We start from the raw sequence: 16,177 nt of genomic DNA, 5'->3' as shown, positions 1-16,177 counted from the left end.
AGAAGGAGGGTCACAGAAAGAAAGGCAACCAAAGGGACAAGGCTCAGGGCTGCAGAAGAAAATGGGAAGCACTACTTTAAAAATAATCATAGAGGGTAAGAAAAAAAGATGCTGCCATGATTCCTTCCCTTTGGTGATGCAACCAGTGAATTAATGAAGGAAACCCGAGGTAGAGCCAACCAGCCTCTGAACTGCTTACAGATACCTGGAAGAGGAAGGATTCCTTCTTTTGCTTACTCTTTTCCCTTCCTTCCCCACCATCCCTTTTGGATTCTCCTGGTTCATTTATATACTCTCTCTCTCTCTCTCTCCTTTTTTACATTGTCCAGATAAACATTACAATGGCTTGAAGTAGTGTGACAAAGATGGGAGCCAAGATGAGAAGAAGGGAGCTGGAATACCTACTCAGGATGAAGATGTGTAATATGATTCACCTGTTCATACCCTAGTGACATGGTTTGGCTGTGTCCCCACGCAAATCTCATGTTGAATTGTAACTCCCACGTTTCCCACGTGTCATGGGAGGAATCTGGTGGGAGGTGATTAAATTATGGGGGAGGGTCTTTCCGGTGCTGTTGTCATGATAGCAAATGAGTCTCATGAGATCTGATGTTTCTAAAAAGGAGAAGTTCCCTGCACAAGCTCTCTCTTATCTTGCTGCCATCCACATAAGACGTGACTTGCTCCTCCTTGTCTTCTGCCATGATTGTGAGGCTTCCCCAGCCATGTAGAACTGTGAGCTCTCTATTAAACCTCTTTCCTTTGTAAACTGCCCAGCCTCGGGTATGTCTTTATCGGCAGCATGAAAACAGACTAATACATCTAGTCTTTGACGTATTGATCTCCAACAGGAATGATTGGAGACCTGGAGAGTGTGAAGATGCCATACTGTGTAACTTCCTAACCCTCTGCTGGTCACTCCAGTTGTTGTGGCTTAGCTGTACTCAGCTTCTAATGGGTCTTGTCTAGCTTTCCTTCATACCTTAATTTCTCCAGTACCCCCCCTCACTAACTCCAGAATACTTATCCATTTTCAACTCTCAACATTCCCTTTTCTCTCTGTGATTTGTAATAGCAAGCACATCACTTAAACCCATCCATCTCCTTCTCTTAAATGAAGAATACTTTTCCTCAACATTGCCATACTTTCTATCTCTATACTTTCCTGTTACAGTGCAATGCTTAACAATTAATTAATTAACCTTCTAACTGAGGGACACAATCTGAGATGCAAGCAATAAATAAAATGTCTGCTCCCAGCATCCTCCTTGGCAGCCTAGCAGTACCTACCACCCCAGCATCACGCACTTTTCTGTACCCAATCACCATGAGGCCATTGGCAGGTCCAGTTTTTCCTATCCTGATGCTTTCGGGTTGTCCCCTGGCTTTCAAGAATCCTAGTTTCTTAACTAGAGGTGATGAAATATAGAAGGAAAGTCCTGGTACAGCACAAAATTAATGAAGAATGTATATCACCATATTTCCCAACTGAAGAGCTGTTCAATGAGTCAATAACACCACTCCAAGGTGAAAAAAAAGAGATTCTGATTAACTGAGAGACTACTGTGTGCCAACTACTGTGCTAGATGCTTCATGCTTACTGGGAACCATTATCTTGCTAGGTACAGAAGACACAGTTCCTGTCCTCAAACTACACTCTGTGTAGACAAAGCATTCACAAGATAATTGGCTTGTGGACCCTTGCAAGGGACATCTGCCAGAGTAAGTCAACACAGAGTCAATACCAGAAAAGTACAGATTTAGGATAATAAAAATAATTTACATCATTAAGTGCTTACCACAAACCAAGTATCATGTCAGTCCCTTTAAAACGCTAGGCTTCAAATTCTCAGAATTGTCTTCCATGGATGATAATGAGATTTGAGATTTATGATGATCCAGCACATAGTAGAATTTGGTCATGTCCTCTGCATCATCAGAGAGATGTTGAATGAAGGAGGAAAAATCAAATGACTTTGAAAATCTGTGCTCAATTGGTATATTGATGCCTACTTATTAGCCCAAATTATTAATTTTCATTTTAAAAACACTTTGTTATAAAGTGCATTTTATGAAAACTAAACAACAATAATTAGTCGTATTGGTTTAAAGGCTGTTAATTCTGGCACATAATATTAAGTAATATCCTTATAGAACGGATATTTAAGGCATAACATGAATCATTACTGGTATGAGTTGTGATATGTATAATACCTAAGCATTGTACTAGGCACATGCTGTCAATCTTCTCATTAATTACTCCTATTAAACTTATATGTAAGTTTCTATTATCAGTCTCACTTTACATCTGGAGAAACTGAGTCACAGAAAGGTGAAATTGTGCATGCTTTCAAATCTGGTAAGTGCAGAGGTAGGACCTGAGCTCAGGTTTACTTGATTCTAAGCCCACTGTGTCCTAACCCATGACCATCTCAAATGGTTTTCATTACTACTTTAAGTAATAAAACAATTATAATTTTTAAAAATCTCTAGAATATGTTTCACTATGATGTAGTAGTCAAATCCCATTGAAAGCCAATTGTGCCCAATTTTTTAATATTTCTGATGATCAGTAAGTAAGACAACTGCACCATGTCCAGAAGGTTTCTCTATAGGAGTGTTTATCCCTATCAAAATGCTTTCTTAACTTGAAAATTACCAGCATGGCTTTAAACCACTAAAGGTGACTTTAAAAGGGGAATGGACTGGGGGGAGGGGGGGCGGAGAGGCTTTCATCATTTATGAACAGTCCTTTGTTCGAAGTTCTGACACCTGTGAAAGATAAAATTATTTTTTGTGGTCACTGCTGGTCGCACTCAGGCTCTTAGGGAGCCTCCTTCAATGTCTGATGACATACAGACCTAAGGGAACCTTCCAACAGGGCTGGCTGTTTTGCATCCCTTGGAATGCAAGTCTGTTTGCTCTAGGTTTTATCTCTCAAGTAGGATCTAGTTGCCAGTGATTTGGGGTGTTGCCCCCTTATTTCCAAGAGTTGAGAAATATTTCAAATGGTGAAAATGTTTTCCGGTTCTCCCAGTTTTGCCTCTGAAAATTGCCATTTATTCTGTCCTAACATCAGTCTCTTCCTGACTACCTTCCCCTGCTATTCTGTGGGATTTCACTGTGCAATGATTGGAACGTCCAATTTGCTGAGTGTTACAAGTCGGGGCTAGGCTTGTATTGCATAGTAGATGAAGCAACTTCAACACCAGGAAGCTAAGTGGAGGAAAAGAGGATTCTGAGGTTTTACTGAAGGAATTTTTGTTAATCATCAAACTCAAGAAGAATATAAATTTTTTCCCACTAAATTTCTCACTTGAAATAGACAGAAACAAGAATCTTTCCCACTGAATTTCTCACCTGAAAAGATATTAGAGCACATGACTATAACTGTCATCTCCAAATGAATACTTTTATGCTTGAATAGATTTTCAAGCCCCAAAACCTACATACTATTGTATGATCCTGAAGGAGGAGGATGTTTCACTAAGGTTGGTGAAGGTTGAGAAAAAACTCTGCTAGAAAAATCCAGGCTGGGGTGATAATTGAAAGAAGAAAACAATAGACATGTTCTCTCTCAACTTCTACTACACCAAAGACAAACACATAATTTACCAAAAAGGTCTAGATTCAAGCAAAGGCTACCTATAGCTAAATTTGCATAGATATGAAGTTGAAAACTAAAGCATATTAGCCTCAAACCAAAGTAAAAGACTTTCTTACATCAAACACTGAGGGAAGATCTATGAAACAAAATTTCTTCCAGTTTATATTATCTCTTAAGTCACAACAATTCTCTCCTTCACAAATATAAATACTTCCTACAAGTTCAAAACCAATTATGTTTTCTAGACACTTGTGTACCTCTTTCAATAAACAAATCATTTTGTCCATTCCCATATGCCGCAACTCATTCATCTTGACCTTGGCAAATCACTTTATTTGGAAATTCTCAGTGTATTCCCACTGAGATCGCCAATTCTAAGTAATTATCACTTTGCACCACCTGGGTTAGAAAGTCAAGGTGTTTTCATCCACCCATTGTGGTTCCTCTGTGTTTTCTGTAGAGCACTCATGATTTTCTACTGGAAATCCATCTTTGTATACATTTCTTGCTCTCTAAACTGCAAGCTTCAAGAGAACAGGAAACATTTCTTTACCTGAAAATACGATCTCCTGTTTATAGCCCTCCTAGGACTTTGCACGCAAGTATTAATAAATATAAGTTGAAGGACTCAGAAATTTCCCTTCCAGGGATACGTCCTATAGAGCTATTGGCATAAGCATGCAAAGAGATACTCGTTGTATTACTGTTTTCAGCAATGAAAATTGGGAGCTACATAGATGCTCAACAACAGAGAAATGGTTAAATAAACACCTATACCCTTTGCAAGCTATGGATTGCTACATATCTATAAATATATAGTGTATACACACATGTACTTGATAATAAGAGCAAATTAGATAAATAAGATGTGGAAAAGTCTGATATTATCAAGTGGAAAAAGATGAAAAGGAAAAGTTCATAAAAATATGTCAATATACTTCCCATTTTTAACAACTGCTTATGGATAAACTCCATTATATACTACAACACATATTTTTCCTATGCATAAAAAATGTCTGAAAGGATATACAGTATGTTCTCATGAGCAAATATCTCTGGGAAGTGGGAGGCAGTGGAAAAAGGAGAAATTTTTTCCCTTTACACATGTATTTCTATACTGCTGATATTCTTTACACTGAGTGTGTATATCTTTTCAATAAGAGGTTAAGGAAAATAAATCTATTCTAAATGAATGAATGAATGAAGTCTACATAATTAAATTGTTAATTCTGTGTCCCTGGTCTGGTTTATGAGGATAAGCTGACGAAATCAGTCCTCCCCTGGCGATAGGCCTATTACAGGGCAAGAAAGATCTTTGCTGAAAGGTCCTACAGCAGCATGCAAATTACCCTGTGTCAGGAACCAGTAGACTAAATTCCTGGTTTATCTGCTACCTACCAAGCCGGAGGACAACATACATTCCCTGTACCTTACTTTATTTATTTATAAGGTAAGGTTGGGTAGACTAAAGGATTTCCAAAGTCCCTTTGAATTCTAAATTTCTTACCCCCTTCTTCGAGAGACAGAGAGAGAGAAATGATGAGGGTCACCAAATGGCCAAAGCATTAAAGACGTAAGTTGCACGGCTATTAGAAGACAGGCAGTTAACAGAATCTGACAATGAAAAAAATAGGAGCACTTAGAAGGTTAACGTTCATTTTATGCTTTGCTTCATGATATAAATTTAGGCTTTCATCTGCATTCAACCCTACATAACATCCTATAAGACAAGGGAACACTGTTTACAGCATGGCATTTCAAATATCCAGATGATGGTTCATTTGGAATAGATTACAACTCTGCTTTCTGTCATCAGGCATTCTCAGACCCATATTGCCTCCATATGTAGCCAGGGACCATTAATTGGTCCAGTATTCTTTTATTTGGGGGGAAAAAGGGAAAATGGGGCAAAGTTTAGTACTTTCTTAATATATTTTATTCTAAATTGTCTAGATTGAAAACTAAATAAATTATACAATAGTTTATCAATCATCGAATTTAACACGTAACACCTCTTAAACATCTATGATAAAGTAAACCTGAGTCCCATCAACATGAAATGTAACCTCCTGTCTCAGAAACCACATCGATCTGTGAATTTTACTCTAACTATGATATGGAGTAAGACCAGGAGGGTCACTTAGACATAGCCTAATGAGAAAAGCTTCTTGTATTATCTTCCAGCCTCAGTTTAAAAAAATAATAATAAATGGCAACTTTTTTGATTCATGACATCGTATCAAATGCAAAAGAAACCCAAGGTTTTCATTGCCCCCAGTGATATTATATACGGTCCTATTTTTGTTTTCTGACAGAGTATCTTAATTAGGACTCAGAATGGACAAGTTTATTTTTTAGCCAACTTTGAAAGATGATCTTCCCCACCTAATTTTCTACTTGAAAATCAATACATACAGTTTTGCCTTCAGCGGTTCCCAGAATGATATCTACAGCATGCCATCTTCCACTTGCTTGCATCTAGTTTTCATTATCCAAAAATGTCTTTGTTCCTCTTTAAGAGCTCTAAAGAAAGATCTACTCAGACTGCATTGAGAACACAGGGAAATAAAACATTTCGGAGTAGGGGGTATGACAGAGAGGTCTGCCCCCTTGGAGCTGGGAAACCTGAGCATTTAAGCATCAATTTTAGAAAGGATGATGGATCCAGGGCTGGCAAAGTGATGACCATGTAAGCTCTTCTTTGGGAAGCACTTGCCTTCAATAAACTCCCCTCTCTTCCACCATCATTCCAGGTGCTTTTCTACTTCCCACTCAATTGACCAGGAATCCCACTTTCCCTGCTGCCAAAACTTAAAGTAGACCCATTTTCCTTACTGTAGCAGTGTCTAGCAACAGAATCTTTTCTTCAAACTCTATCCAAGCATACCTAACCTGTGCAGACTCTACTCATCTGTAGACATTAAGAGATCTAAACTGTTAAGGTAAGAACTGAAGTGCATGCATTGTATGGCAGCTCCTGAGAATAAAACCAGAGGTCCAAGACGACTCTCCCCAACTCTTCTCTGTTGCAGGCCCTATCAATCAATACCTGCACTTGTTCACTCTAAGCCCAGATACAATCTTACAGTCCTTAACGCTGGATTCCAAGCAGCCACAACCACTTCCAGTGGAACAGAGCCAACTGGAAAGTTGGAAACTCTTTGCCATAATTGTCTTACCCTCAAAAAACAAAAATTACAATTGCTAGAACCGTAGATAGCTGCCGAAGAAAGTGGGTAAGGTGATCACCTTTCATTGGATAAGGTGGACCTGTCAGTAAACTTATGACAACACCCCACTACCTACCTATGGAGTTGACCTTCCCTCTGATATACCCCTTCTGATATTGGAGGTAAGGAGAAAGTGACGATCATCCATCTGCAATATGCTCTCTAATGACAATGCCAGCTTCTTCCATCTCTGACTATTTAATGGTTTATTGTTTATGCCTTTAAGACATTCAGATAAATCTTTTTTATACATTTAAATTCAGCATAAAAACAAAATGAATTGCAACTGTTCTTGGATGCCATACTCCTACAATTTTTTTCACCAAATTCTGAAGTTGGAAGTATTTATTAAAATATATGGTAAAAGCATAATGTATTCCTCTATAGCAAAAAACTGCCTACTGAAAAACTCCATTCAGCATACATTGTATTACTCAGCTTGAATTTAGGGAAAACTTTTTGATTTTGTATAATTCCCCCTTGATCTCCAGCTCATTGTATTGAATTTACACATTTGTTACACATATACTATGGGCCTACCATATACAAAGTAGTCATCAGAATCAGTGTTAAAGTTAAAACTGAACTGTCTGATTTTGGATAAGCAAGCCAATTGTTTGGCATTAGCATAGATGCATCAATTCTTTTTAATGGCTTGGATTTGTGACTTTTCTCTATGTCACCTCACCACCACCCACAAACACTCATTAATACAGGGGTCAAATTACCCTTATTTTATTTCTATCAGGGTATTTCACTACAGATGTCTTCTGAAAACCTATTGGTTAACCAGAATTCCTCATTCATATTCACACTGTCTCTGCCCCTCCCGCCTGATTTCAGTACACTTCCAATTTGTTTGGCATTCACTTTCTCCAAATTTCTGAAGTTAGTCCTGGCTTTCTCCAGATGAAAAAGCCTCAAATATTTAGTTTCCCTTATTAATAACAAAGTTTGATTCATTCAATCAACTGGTGCACAATCATTTACACAGTGAAAAGTATTAGCCTGACTGCTCATAGCACAGCTGATACTGTTTGACCCTGTTCAAGATAAAACCCTTTGCAGGTATGACATCTACCATAGACTTAGCTCATTTGCCAGGTAATCAAATGGCTATTAATTTTTCTATTAACTGAATTTAATACCAGAGGGACACTGTAATGAGACTTAGCAAATAATTTGGGAACATTAGGATTCCATGGATGCTACTAATAAAAGCTGTGATTTCTCTACTCTTGGTACTGCTTTTCCTTACTAGGAAATTGTAACACAATAAAATTTTAAATTCTGTGTTTATTTCATTCACGGTGAGTTGGACCCTGATCTTGCCAACCCATTGGGGACCATTTGGCCTTAGTGCTTGGCTTGAGATTAAAATTTTCTCAAAACTGAGGAATCAGATTTTTCATATGTATCATGGTGAATTTTTTTTAAGGCACATTGTTTTCCAGAAGACTAAAATTTGTGTGGAAATAAACAAAGACCACCAAAACAAGAACATGCAAACACTATTTTTTCAGAGCTTGCTACAACAAGAGCATCAGCCACCATCATTCATGTTTGGCAGAGACTCAAGGGCAGGTACAGGGGTGAGAAAGCTCACAGCAGAAGGAAAGGGGGAGGCTTCGATGTGCCCTGATTGGAAGCTGTGGTCGTGTAGGAAGCTGGAAACAGGCTTGCTAGAAGTCAGGTATCCTATAGGATTGGTTAGGAGTGAGGAGTTGGGCTTCTCCAGTTGGCCCTAAATTGGAAGGCGGGACAAATATTAAGAAAGCGCTATTATTGGTTAAACCCTGGCCATCTTGGGCTAATGACTATAGGGGTTTATATTTGGCTTCTTGAACTGGCTGCTTCAGGTTGTAGGTTAGAGTTCTATTTTTATACACGATCTGGCCATTGTCTGTTTATATATTCAGTCTCTCAACTGATACACATTGAAAATTCTCACTTAAAGGAAATGTCTGTGCAATACTAAAAATAGCACTGCCATCCAATTTGCTGGTTTGGCATTTCTTTTCTGTGACTAGAAAGTAAAACCAGTTAGTGTATTTTTTGGAGAAAGGAAAAAAAAAAAAACACAAAATAAAACAATCACCAAATATCTCACCATGTTTAAAAGATAGCCCTGATAACATTTTGGAATATACATATATTCACTGCTCTTTCTATATACAAAATTTACAAAACCAGAATAGAACTGAGCATAATCATTTCTAAACCATTCTCTAAACCAACAATAAGCCAACAACCATGAACATTCTCTGCCTGATCATTTAGCAACTTTCCCTGTCATGATTTTAATGACTATATTATTTTAATGACTTCACATGTTAAGGGTTCCTATAATAGATGCAACACTCTGCTCTTTTGGGATATTCACGGTGTTTCTTATTTTTATTACAATACAAAAATATTGCACTGAGCATTCTTTCAGGTAACTCTTAGCACACAGCTCTGAACTCTAGATGCTAAAGAAAAAAAAATGGAAAAGGGATGGTGTTGAGAACTAACCAAGAGGCAACAGAATAGGGTAGGAAGACCCATGGGGTCTGGTAGATGTTTTTGGTTATACTGGTTCCACCATCACTCACTTTTTTTTTTTTTTTTTTTTTTGAGGCGGAGTCTCTCTCTGTCACACAGGCTGGAGTGCAATGACACGATCTTGGCTCACTGCGACCTCTGCCTCCCAGGTTCAAGCAATTCTCCTGCCTCAGCCTCCTAAGTAGCTGGCATTACAGGCATGCACCATCACACCTAGCTAATTTTTGTATTTTTAGTAGAGATGAAGCTTCACTATGTTGTCCAGGCTGGCCTCAAACTCTTGACTACAGATGGTCCACTCACCTTGGCCTCCCAAAGTGCTGGGATTACAGAAGTGAGCCACCGCACCTGGCCCCACCATCACTTCTTCTGTCACTAAACCCCTTATTTCTCTTCCTGGGCCTGAGTTTCCTCAGGAGAGAAAAGAGAAAGGGCCGCCAAGGATGCAGCAACAACCTTTTGCAATTCTGCCCACCTGCTTCTGCTCTTCACGAGATCATGATAGCTGGTGACTTGGGCAGAGGCTTGCAGGACCTTCTCCTAGATGGGGCAGGCAGAGCCCTTCAGCCTGGGAGGCCTGGAAATCCTGGTGAGGGTGGGACAGTGGCTGCCCTTACGCTGCCTGGTTTTCACTGGTATCTTGACGAAGATGTTACAAAGCTCTCAAAAGCCCTATTTCTGGGCCTCTTTAAACTTCAAAGGATGCCATACCACAGCCTGCCTTTAAGCCCTGGGGTGATGCAAGCGACCCTAGAACAGGTGGACTGATTGGCACAGGTTAAATTCCTGCTGTGTATACCAGTCTCTCTCTCTGGGTAACCCGCATTTTCATGTTGTTAACTGTCAAGTTCAAACATTTGAACCAAATCATAAAATGTGTATGAGACACAAAGTTGTCCAGTCAGAAATGAGCTCTGCTTCAGTGGTAGGGAAACAAGCACATTTAAACACTGTGATCAGAGGTAGATCCAGCTGGAGGCCCTGAAGCTTATACAATTTGGGGGTGCTCTGTAAGAAAGACAATAAAAAGTTACAGTATAACACTAGCTACAAAGCCTTGGAAGGGGCCTTGCATAGGAGAGTAATGAGGCTCAGGTTTGTTCTAAAGCTCCCTGGGGGCTTGGTCAACCCTAGATGCTGACGTCATTCCCAGAGCTTCAGTTCAAGTGAGCATGACGAGGGACTGGGAAATTTCTAACAAGTTGTTGGGCAGCAACAAAGCTGCTGGTCCACACAGAGCGCCCATACGTTGAGAACCACAGATTTATACAAAGGTGGTCACGGTCTCTTTAGGAAAAAGAATACACATTCTTTTTCACATTTTACAAAATCTTCTTAGTATCCCACATTTTACCAAAAATACACAGGATAGCATGACAGTCTCTCCTAGGGCTGTCGAAAGGCCCTGGGGAGTGAGAAGCACAGAGGCCGAAGCTTTACTTGCTTTGCAGACAGGCCATGGCTGGGGAGGCCACTTGACCATCCAGCAGAACCCTAAGAGATTGCATTTCTGTGATGAAACCACTGTGTCAACTCTCCTCAAAAGAGAACACTATGTCTTGCCTGGATGACCAGATGCTGGTTATCTGTATTGCTACCAGAGGGAGCTAGGACAGTGTGTACAAGCTGTTACTGTAGAGCTAGATTAAGGAATTCAAATCATGGACTTGCCATGGACTGTGTGGCCTTGATCAAGTTACTAACCTTTCTGTGCATCAGTTTCCTTGTCCCAAAAGTGGAGATGGTAATGGTACCTCCTTCGCAGTATAGTAATGAGGATTCAGCACTCAGTAAATGACTAGCTGGTAGCAGCAGCAGCAGTGTAATGTGGCTTATGGCATTGACTCTAGAAGCTGACAGTGTGGATTCAAATCCTGGCCCCACCGCTCCAGAGCAGCACAATCATAAGTAAGGAAATAATCTCCCTGAGCCTTTATTTCTTCATCTATGAAACAGAAATAATAATAACATTTATCTAGCTAGAGTTCTTTAAGAGTTAAATGAGATAATGCATACAAACATGCTCCATGCCCAGCACATAGTAAGATTCCACAACTGTCAGCTGCTGCTAATGTTGTTACTATTATCTCCGCATTTGATGATCTTATGTTAATCCTTATTGGCTCAGAAAGCACAGAGGAAGTCCCCGGACTCTCTTGTTCCATTGCTGAGCACATGGTAAGAAGTCAACACATGTCTTCTGTATTGAAACCAAAAATGGAATTGAATGCCTTTGTCTCATCATCATCAACATCAACATCAGAATTTATCATTCATTTTGACATGAGTTAGTAAAAGTAATTCTATGCAAATCAAGGTGCAATTGGTCTGGTGGTGGAGGGGATGTAGAAGCTGGTTTCTTAGGAATAAACCAAATTTCCCTTTTGGGTTGAATAATTGATTGGTCTACTCATATCTATTGAGAGCTCAGTGATTTTATTGCTTGTGTGGCTGACCTTGAATAAACAGAACATTAAAACTATCAGGAGTGGAAGAAAGGGGCAGTTCTGGGGACTGTCATTTCATTGGCTACCAGGAAAAATGACTATGGTGGAGTTTCTAAGGCCACCCGGCAGACGGTGGACTATTGCCAGCGGGCCTGTTGGGGGCCATCTGTAAAGGGGCTTCAACTACAAAATGTAAAGGTTGAGAGACATGAAGAACCCTGGCCAGAAAGCCTAGAACCAGCAGCAGAGACCACCCTTTGGTGAAGAAAAAGAGGCTAATTCTACCCTTATCCTTCCTTCCCTGCCTAAGCTCCTCCAAGAGGGGACTGATGAGACAGCAATGCTGAAATCCTCAATTGGAGGCTTTAGTTAAATGATGTTGTGGCTGTATTCCACTATCAGGTGTCAGAACCTATCATTTATACAGAAAATGAGCAAAAATATGATGACTCACTAAAGCTTTCCAAAATGCTGATTCATTCATTCAAAAGCATGTATAGCGTCTATTGTGAACCATAAAGTGGTTTCAACACCAGGATAGGAAGTAAAGTGTCTATTCATCATTTCTATGATCACACCAGTTCCAGATGCCATAGAAACTTGTGTTCCCTATAGTGCAAGAGTTATAGTCCATATTCAATTAACTCTGGTTCAATTAAAATACACAGGGAATAGGCTTCTGGTATCACAGATTAGAACTATATAGTCTGCAAACATCATCATGTTTACCACGGAAGATATGATACCCTGTTGGGTGCCTCCCCCTATATGAGTACGTCCTGTCTGTACAAGGAGACAACCAGAAATGCCTCTAAGAGAGGGGTCATGTAGTAACCAGCATGTGCCCTGCTAGCACCTGTCGCAGGGCCTGTCTTTGCTAATGAAAGTGGTCATCAACAACCTCCATATAGCAGCAATTGTTTATTGTGCCCCAGTCATTTCTCCTGTAAACCATGCCCAGCTTATGTGGGCAAAGTGTCCTGGGAACACAGCATAGGGAGCCTGATTTCTGCTGAGAATTTCCAGGAAGGCATCTTAAAGAACAGACGTTAAATTCAGTCAGTCTTTGAGATATGGATAGGACTTTGGTGGTGGTGAAAGTAGGGAATGGGAGGAAGAATATTTCAAGCAGAATGAACAAATAGCATATAGACTATATAGGACATTCAGGCCAGCAACTGTGGCTCACACCTGTAATCCCAGCACTTTGGGAGACCAAGGCGGGTGGATCACCCGTGGTCAGGAGTTTGAGATCAGTCTGGCCAACATGGTGAAACCCCATCTCTATTAAAAATGCAAAAATTAGCTGGGCATGGTGGCATGCGCCCATAATCCCGTCTACTCACGAGGCTGAAGCAAGAAAGTCACTTGAACCCAGGAAGTGGAGATTGCAGTGAGCCGCGATTGTGCCATTGCACTCCATCTGGGGCAATACTACAAGACTCCATCTCAAAAAAAAAAAAAAAGAAAAGAAAACAAAATATATATGTAGAGAGAGAGAACATTCAAAGTAGGAGGGGTGGAAGGAAATGCAAATCAGAGTATACTTTCAAAAGAATTGAGGCATTCAAACATATCTGAGGATCCATGTTCACAGCACATTATTCAAAATTGTCAAAAGGTAGATGCAACTCAAGTGTCCATAGAGAGATGAACGCATAAATAAGGCACTCTATAGATAAATAATGGACTATCATTCAGCCTTAGAAAACAAGAGAATTGTGGCACATGCTACAACATGCATGAACCTTGAGGATATTATGCTAAGTGAAATAAACTGGTCACACACACAAAAAAAAACCTAAATACTGCATGATTCCACTTACATGAGGTACCTAGAGAAGTATATTCATAGAGACAGAAAGTAGAATGATAGTTGCCAGGGGTTGACAGGAGGGAGGAATTGAGAGGTATCGTTTAATGGGTACAGAGTTTCAGTTTTACTAGATGAAAGATCTGAAGATGGATGGCAGTTATGGTTGCACAACCATGTGAATGTACTTAATGTCACTGAGCTGTACCTTGAAAAATGGTTAAGATAAATTTTGTATTACGTGTATTTTACCACAATGAAAAAAAGTCTTTAAAAGAAAAAGGGAAAAACCAACAATCATTACAATTGTGCCCTGAGTGAAAAGTTCAACTTCTAAATACTTAGATACTTGTACCCTCAAAAGTACTATGCATTTACATTTTATGCAAAAATCTAATTTTATGCAAATTTGAGATAGAAACAATTTAAATATTCATAAATATCACATTTTACCAAAAAACGGAAACATGAATCTTTTCCTAAACTTTTTTACTTAACCAAGAAGCATACAATTGTAGTGATCTAAAGCCAAGTGAATTGTAAACTGTGTTTAAGAAAAGATACATGGAAGCTTTAACTGAAACAGCAAAAATTTCTGTCATCCTTGCCAGTGACTTCTGAATTGCACAGCACAAGATTTTAGTGAATATTGAGTTATGATGTTTAAATACACTCCAATAAACTTAAATTTTTCCCTATACTATTGTTCTTGAAATTCAAGCTCTTCTATGGCAGTACCACTACGAACACTGAAAAAACACAACGGAAAAGAACGAACTTTGGAACACGAGTTAGAAATGCCAGAATCTTAAAGAGCAAGTCAATCATTGATTAATAATCTACCTATCTCCTTAGGCTAAAAGGCATATTTAAATTGTTCTTAAATGTCCCTATCTTCTTCCATTTGTGTGTTCTGAGAACACATCCTCACAACTCAAAATTATGTACGTCTATACAAATGCATTTTGCACATGAAATGCAAATGCTTTGTGTAATGGAAGTCCAATTTTCCTTTGGAAATGCTGGACTGTCAGCAAATGTCTAGTGTCTACTGGCCTGCAGTCCTCCTTTGCTACCCCATGACCGCAATAATCCCATTGCCACACTCTGCTTCTGCAGAATCTGCTTCCAGGCACTGAGCCCCATTTGCTCAAAGCTATCCATGCATGTGAGAAGCAGATCTGAAGGTGGCCGCAGGCCAGCACGTGCACTTGCCCAGCTCCCCAGCACCTAAGTATCAGAGGCCTTTCCTTAATGGGGAGAGGCTGCCTGTCAAATGGTGGGAAACCATCTCAACTCCTGCACAGATTTTCACCTAAAGCCAGTCCTGAAAACTTGTAGCGTCATCTGGTCATCTGAAGCTCCAAAAAGTATCAGAATAATTCAGTAATTTTCCCACTAAAGAATGGGATAACTTGAACTCATAAGCATATATGGTCCTAACTGAAGATATGAGTATGAGAGGATATATATATATATGAGATGAAACATCTCAGGACACACAGGTCTGTCAAATAATAAGAAAACTGTAGGTTGGAAAAATATCACCAAACATATTGGAGCCCCATGAAACATTAAGCCTCTTATCAAATACACATTTTTGTTCTGTGAACCTTCCAACAGGGACAGGCAGTCTGTCTTTATACCCAGGCCAAAGTTCATCTGTGAAAATGCAGCTGTAACAGAGGGAAGTTCCCTACCACCCTTTTAAAATCTAAAAAGAGGCCAACTGCGATGTGAGGAAGGAAACATCTAGTGGGGTTGTCACTTTTGTCACCACCTCCAAGTCCAGCTCGCAGCCCCCCATGGCAGTATTAAAGGGCCTCCTTATCCTGAATGTACAGGAATTTGGTTTTCTGAAAGGTAGCTTCACATTTCAGCCCGAGTCTCTAGGGTAATAGGTACATAGGCAGCTGTAGGGAACCATTCAGGTGTGACACCCTCAGGTCCCTGAGAAAAGACTCTCAGTCAATGCTCAAAGGCTTATCCCTTTCCCCCAACACACACACACACACACACACACACACAGTCACACACACACAGACTGGCACACAGAGACACACACACAGACACACAGAGACACACTCACACACACAGAGACACACACACAGAGACGCACTCTCACACACACACACACACACACACACACACAGAGGTAACCTTCCCAGTGAGGATAGGATGGCAAGAATTAAATGGAGTAAAATCGGAATGTTAAAGAAGCCCTTCTGCAATGAAGGTATATCTGAAAATTAATCCAAAGAATCTACCGAGATTTCTGCTCCCTGAGGAGGTTGTGGTGGAGGCTGAACAGTGGAATATCTGGATCTCCCCTCATCTTGACTGCAATTGATAGAAAGAAAGAAAAAAAATGCATTGTGTATCTAACTCAGTTCTTCTAAGATTTTATTTTTGATGCCGGGTCTCCTTTTCTATTTTTCAATCACACAACATGGTACTTATTAATGAGCTCTCAAATTACATAAAGAGAGATCTAAAGCACAGGAACACTAATATGCCCCGTGGCATTGTGGCTTTG

This window comes from Colobus angolensis, unplaced genomic scaffold (genome assembly GCF_000951035.1).
Source record: "Colobus angolensis palliatus isolate OR3802 unplaced genomic scaffold, Cang.pa_1.0 Scaffold112, whole genome shotgun sequence".
Classification (NCBI taxonomy): Eukaryota; Metazoa; Chordata; class Mammalia; order Primates; family Cercopithecidae; genus Colobus; species Colobus angolensis.
Note: the sequence above shows the minus strand (reverse complement) of the source record.